Source organism: Carlito syrichta, unplaced genomic scaffold (genome assembly GCF_000164805.1).
Source record: "Carlito syrichta isolate Samal-C Ts95f unplaced genomic scaffold, Tarsius_syrichta-2.0.1 Scaffold312028, whole genome shotgun sequence".
NCBI classification, from domain to species: domain Eukaryota; kingdom Metazoa; phylum Chordata; class Mammalia; order Primates; family Tarsiidae; genus Carlito; species Carlito syrichta.
The window spans coordinates 183,338-190,267 of NW_007256124.1; the positions used below are offsets into that span (position 1 = coordinate 183,338).

General features: G+C 40.3%; 1 pseudogene across 1 annotated transcript; it reads right to left on the reverse strand.

Annotated features, from left to right (window-relative positions):
* Positions 1 to 2,388: 2,388 nt before the first annotated feature.
* Positions 2,389 to 6,560, reverse strand: LOC110596659 (annotated as a pseudogene). The gene is made up of 4 exons (XR_002482615.1): positions 6,485 to 6,560; positions 3,498 to 3,737; positions 2,718 to 3,015; positions 2,389 to 2,495 (listed from the first exon to the last, which is right to left on the reverse strand). The product of XR_002482615.1 is annotated as an SLA class II histocompatibility antigen, DQ haplotype D alpha chain-like (transcript).
* Between the last annotated feature and the right edge of the window lie 370 nt (positions 6,561 to 6,930).

Below are 6,930 nucleotides of genomic sequence, written 5' to 3' on the forward strand. Positions count from 1 at the left end.
TTCAGGGATTCGCCTATTTCTGGAATAATTCCCTCTTTTGGGTTTTTTTTTTTTACTTCTGTGTCAATACCATACTTTTTAGTATTATAATTTTATAAAATACTCAAGAATGTCCTCCCTCATTTTTGATTTTCCTTTGCAAAATTTTCCTGTCTATTTTTGGTGATGTTCCTTTTGAGGCTTTGCCACATAAGTCCTCTCCAAAGCAGTGCACAGTTCAAAAGAAGGAGAGCAAGTAAAGAGGAAGTACAGGAAAAAACATGATTTTATGTTATACTATCATTTTGATACTTTGGCTGTGTACTACTAATATAACTTAAGAAAGATGTTAAGGTACTATGATATCAGCTAGAATTCCAACATAAGGTAATACATTCTTTTGTATAACCTCAATTAGCCCTAGCAAAAAGATAGAAAAAAAGAACAGTCTAAAACAAAGACACCTACTTGGAAGGCTGAGGCGGAAGGATCACTGGAGCCCCAGCAGGTTGAGGCTGCAGTGGCCGGGAGCGGCCACTGCACTCCAGTCTGGATGACAGAGTGAGACTCCAACTCAAAAACAACAACAACAACAACAAACCCAAAACAACCAAAAAAATAAAACAAAGACACCACAGGATAAAAAATATTTTTTTCTGCATAGATACTGCATTAGGGTGACTAAGAACTAGGAATGTAGTTGAGTGGGATGGTCCAGGTATCTTTGTGAGAGACAGACAATGAATAGAAGACTAAGTTGAAAGAGTTTGTAAGATCCTTTTTTACTAAGTGATCTCGGAAGGGAAAATTCTCCATACATTCTTCTCGAGCAGGGAGGGGAGAAGGGCGAGGAAGGAGAAATATGATGAACTGGAACAGAGAATGGGTCTAAGTCGTACCTCAAGGCTTTGACAAAGAACTGGAGTCTGGGAACAATTTACCTTCTTTCTTGTAAAGATCCATGACCTGAAACAGCAAACAGTATGAGGTTGATGGGCTCCACGTTCCTGTCTCAAGGTCAGCCCAGTCTTTAATTTGCCCACATTTTTTTCAAACACATTTGGATATACAGGATGCTAAGTCTTAATTCGTAGCTTTACTCCCTCCAGTAACATTGTTCCAGGCATACTATGTTTGAGTCCTTACCTTCCTGTTTTCTTTTCTTTTTTTGTAAAGATGAGAAATTTTGTCTAATTTATTTATAGACTTATACAATTCCAATCAAAACCCCAATACAATTTGTTCAGGACTTTGCAAAATAATTCTAAAATTCATCTGAAAAATTAAGCAGGTAAGATAATTCTAAAAACAAAGACATTAAGCATTCTAAAACTATAATAATAAAACAAAGTGGTATTGATATAAAGTATATTAATAAAACAGGATACAAGGGTACCTGCATAATGAACATTTTTATACCTAACCCTGAATTGTACTCCACATCTTTAAAATTAAAAAATAAATAAATAAAATAAATAAATAAAACAGAATAGCTATTCTGAAATAGCACTAAACTCATAATTTAAAAGACAGTTTCAATCAACAAAGAATGAATGTAAAAAGGTAAATAATACATGGTTTTTGAATAACCGATTTTTAAAATTTATTTTTACTTATTTATTTTATATATCAATATTTTTTATTTTGATATTGTGGGGTACAGTTAAGGGTTAGGTATACAAATATGCTTCGTTCAGGCTCCCTTGTTGATAAGAGGTGTCTCCCTGTCCCCAGACAGATATTGACTACCGTTAATCCCATCTCCCTTCCCCTCCTCCCACCATAGTTTCCCACCGCTGTCAGTCCTTTTCTTATAGTATTACGTTGGATGTTCAAGGTCCACTATATGAGTGAGAACATGTGATACTCAGATCTTTGTTTCTGTGAGAGGTCACTCAGTATTATTGACTCTAGTTCCATCCAGGTTGCTGAGGAGTTCATGATTTTGTTCTTTTTATGGCTGTGTAGTATTCTATCGTGTATATGTACCACATTTTTTAAATCCAGTCCTCTTTTGATGGGCAGCATGGTTGCTTCCAGGTTCTTGCTATTGTGAACAATGCTGCGATAAACATACGTGTGTAGGTATATTTTTGATAGAGTGATTTGAGTTCTTCAGGATATATTCCCAGTAGGGGGATTGTGGGGTCATATGGGAGGTCGATATTTAGAGCTTTTAGGAATCGCCACACTGTTTTCCATAGAGGTTGCACTAGTTTGCACTCCCACCAACAGTGTAGAAGTATTCCCTTTTCACCACACTCTCTCCAGCAACTGTTATTTTTTGAGTTATTGATAATTGCCATTCTGACTGGAGTTAGGTGGTATCTCAGTGTGATACCTTCCTGTTTTCTAGGCTAAAGCTCATGTGGCCCTTTGATGGCTAGAAGCACCACCTGAGCACAGGCCTCAGATGAGGATGGTGTCCATAACAATGACCATAAGGCCAACAGCCAACCCAAGGGTGCAGATTGCAGCCTCTATCAGCTCTGACAGAGGAGCAGGAGTCTCAGGTTCTAAGAAAAAGAAATGTATAAGGTCACAGGGCATTGTGTGTCTATGGGGAGAATGATGTGTGTATTTGAAATGCACACGGCACCTAGTCTTTGGGAGAAGGGTGAAGTCAATCATTACAAAACTTTGCAATTGTAGAAAACAAAGTTGTGGAAAAGAGGGTTAAAGGGTATAAAGCAAGACAATGTGGACTTGGGACAAATAATGACAGGTTTTAAACATACCCCAGTGTTTGAGGAGGGCTCTTTCAGGCCCCAGTGCTCCATCTTGCAGTCGTAGAAATCCTCAGTGGAGGACAGAAAAGTGAGGTAACTGAGCTTGAGGAAGCAGTGGTCACTCTTGGGGTAGAAGGTTGTCTTAGCAATCCCTTCTGCAACTAGGCGTCCATTGTAAAACCAAATGATATTCTTCACAGGAGGAAAAATGTTGTCCACTAGACAGATGAGGGTATTGGGAACACCCAGGATCACAAGATTTGGGAAACACAGCCACTTTAGGAATTTCTATAGTGAAGATAATGCACTTATTTGAATTTATGATAACGATGCCTTGAGTTTGTTAATTATTCTGGGGGAGCCCTCCCGTTTGCAATTCTCTAGCTATTATTTCCTGTCCTTTCAGATGTATTTTACACCAGATACAGGTTCCATTTTATTACTATGAAACAAAATAATTTCCTGTCTTTGGGAACCCACAGGGCATAGTGTGTTTGTGTGCACGTTCATGCATATGTGTGAGAGTGTAAGTGCGTTTGTGCTCTACTTAGTTCAAGAGGTTGGAAACATCCTTAAATAAAGGAGTGTCTCATGGATCCTAGGGGAAGAAAATTTATGATTAAATGGATACATAGTGGTTTGTGTCTTAGCCAAGAAATGTACTAGAAAGGGGGAAGAATATATAGAGTGATGGGAAGAGTAGCTATCTCTGGAGAAGAAAGAGAGGAAACCTGGAATGTGAGGTAGATGCAGGGAAGATGATTAGAACTATGGACACTTATTTATGACAGGTGTTAAGTTGGAATTTTTAAAATCAAGATGTCCAAGTTTCTTTTTGCCACAACAGTGCTTCTCAGGGCATTCTGTAATTCAAACCAGGTAAAATCAGTAAACTCAAGCATCCTCCACACTGTCTCCCTTTTTCCAGGTTCATGTAGAACAGTTAATTTCCATCAAATTCATATGTAAATTGATCAAAGGTGCCATATGTCTGGTAGATATTTGTGCCATAAGTGCCCACATGGTCAGCTGATGAGTGATCATTTTAGAGTAGAAAGATAAGGGTAGGCAGGTAGGATATACAGGGGAGAAAAAACTTCATTAAATAAGAAAGCATAAGAGACTGTGCTTCAAATATTGTATTGTCTTAGTCTGTTTGGGGACTGTAACAGAATGTCATAAACCATCCATGGCATTCTTTTTCTGGTCTCCCTAAATTATGTTCTTCTTGCTTGTAAAATACATTTATTCCATTCCAACAGCCCCCAAATTCCTAACTTGTTCCAACATCAACTTAGAAGTCTAAAGTCTCAAGTCTCATCTAAATATCATTTAAATCAGATATGTGTAAGACAAGGTACAATTCATTCTGAGGCAAATTGCTCTCCAGCTGTGAATCTGCAAAATCAAACATGGGACAGGTCTAGGATAGAAATTCATTCCAAGATGGAGAAATAGGAAAAAAGAAAAGAGTACAGGTCTCCAGCAAGTCCAAAACCTTACAGTTAAAGAACAATCTTCTATGACTTGACGTTTTGCTCTTTAGGCCCATTAGGATGGGGGAATCCCACCTTCTGGACCCACTGGGTCAAAGGTTGGGCCTCCAAGTCTCCAGGTGACACTACCTCCATGGCTTTGGGTGGCTCCATTGCTATGGTAATTCTTTATGGTGGCCTCATCTCTGTGGTGGCTTTGCGCCTGGGTAATGAGTTCAAGCCTCATCCCCACAACACAACTCTGCTGGACATTGTCCTAACAGTGACCCCTCACTCATGAGGGCTCTTGCACTCCAGGACTGTGTTGGGGATGGCAACCCTAGTGATCTCCAAAATAACTTTTGAGTCATTCTTCCATTGTCTTGGACAATAGGTCCTGGTTTCTGTTGAGATGACTGACTAATCTCTCCACTGTTTTGACAAATAGCATTTTGCTTCTGTTGAGATGGGCGATCCATATTGATTTCCTTACCAAATTGTCTTTTAATCATTTTTGTTCTTTCCCAAGCAATTAAAAAAAAAAATTTTTTTTAAACATTTTTTATTATAAAATTGTGGAGTACAGTTAAGGGTTAGGTATACACATGTGCATTGTTCAGGCACCCTTGTTAATAAGGGGTGTCTCCCCATCCCCAGACAGATATTGACTACTGTTAGTCTCACCTCCCTTCCCCTCCCTACACTCCCATAGTTTCCCACCACTGTCAGTACTTTTTTTATAGTATTATGGTAGATGTTCAAGGTCCACTATATGAGTGAGAACATGTACTACTCAGATCTTTGTTTCTGTGAGAGGTCACTCAGTATTATTGACTCTAGTTCCATCCAGGTTGCTGCGAAATTCATGATTTTGTTCTTTTTTATGGCTGCGTAGTATTCCATCGTGTATATGTACAACTTTTTTTTTTTTTGAGTTGGAGTCTCACTCTGTCGCCTAGACTGGAGTGCAGTGGCCGCTCCCGGCCACTGCAGCCTCCACCTACTGGGCTCCGGTATCCTTCCGCCTCAGCCTTCCAAGTAGCTGGAACTACAGGAGCATGCTACCATGCCTGGCTAATTTTTGATTTATTGCAGAGATGAGGTCTCGCCAAGTTGCCCAGGCGGGTCTTGAATCCGCAGGCCCAGGCAATCCACTCACCTCAGCCTCCCAAGGCGTGGGATAACAGGCTGAGCCACTGAGCCCGGCTTGTACCACATTTTTTTAATCCAGTCCTCTGCACACGAATGTTTATTGCAGCATTGTTCACAATAGCGAGAACCTGGAACCAACCATGCGGTCCATCAACAAATTTTTTACAGTATGGATAGGCTGAAAATTTTTCCAAAATTTAAAGTTCTGCTTTTTTGATTAACATCTTCATTTTAAGTTATTTCTTCCCACAATGTTTTATTTTTATTTTATTTTATTTTTTGAATTTGAGTCTCACTCCATCGCTCAGACTAGAGTGCAGTGGCCGCTCCCGGCCACCGCAGCCTCAACCTGCTGGGCTCTGGCGATACTTTCGCCTCAGCCTTCCAAGTATCTGAAACTATAGGCATGTGCTACCATGCCCGGTTAATTTTTTTTGATTTATTGTAGAGATGAGGTCTCATCAAGTTGCCCAGGTGGGTCTTGAACCCGTGGGCTCAGGCAATCCACTCACCTCAGCCTCCCAAAGCGTGGGATTACAGGCTGAGCCACCAAGCCTGGCTCCCACAATGTTTTATAAACAGTCAAGAGAAACCAAGCTTCATCTTCAACACTGTGCTTAGAAATTTCCTCAGCCAAATACCCAATTTCATTACTCACATGTTTTACCTTCCACAAAACACTAGGCTACAAACATAGTTCAGCCAAATTCTTTGCCACTTTATCACGAGGGTCACCTTTTCTCCAGTTTCCAATAATGTGCTTCTTATTTCCACCCAAGACCTCATCAGAATGGCCTTTATTGCCCATGTTTCTACCAATATTCTGCTCAGGATTACTGAGGAATTGGGTATTTACTGAGGAAATTTCTAAGCATAAATTATTGCTAAAGGAAAGCAGTATATTTAGAGAAACATCTTTTGGCTCTGACATTAGAAAGAAAATAATGCCCTTGGCTAACACTTCATTGACAGGCAGACATTATGGAATTCAGTTTTGTCTACTAAGTTTAGATTTTAGGCTGGGATTTTGGTTTCTTGGAGGCAAAATAAGTGTAACAGTTAGACTGAGGGTAACTGGTTTCATAGACTACTACATGTCAGCAAATTTATTCACAGTTCTAAGTTCACATTCCTCAACTGTGCACTCACTCACAATGTCTTCACCTCCACAGGGGCTCATCACAGTGGTGAGGGTGAGGGGCCTCAGGATCAGAGCTGTCTTCATAGTCCTCCTCCTCTCCTCAGAGGCGGCTGTTTTGAGTGGAGTGGTGATGAGAATTGTGCAAGGAGAGTGATCTGGCCAGTACCCTAGCCCCTCTGGTTTCTTCTCTGGAAGGAAACCATTTGCGTGGAACCCAGACCTAACCCTACTGTATCACATTTCAGTCCATCAGAGACATTCCCTGAGCTGACACCTCGGTTGCCAGTTGGAGCAGTTTTAGGAAGAAGCCTGGAAAATTTCCTTGTTTAAAATAGTCTAGGAGCACAAATTCACAATGGAGCAGAGGGACCTTTCAGTCTATAGAGGGAGAGAAAGGAGAGAAACAGAAAACTCTGTTCACTGTGACTGAATGTTTGTGGAAGGGGAGAGGTAT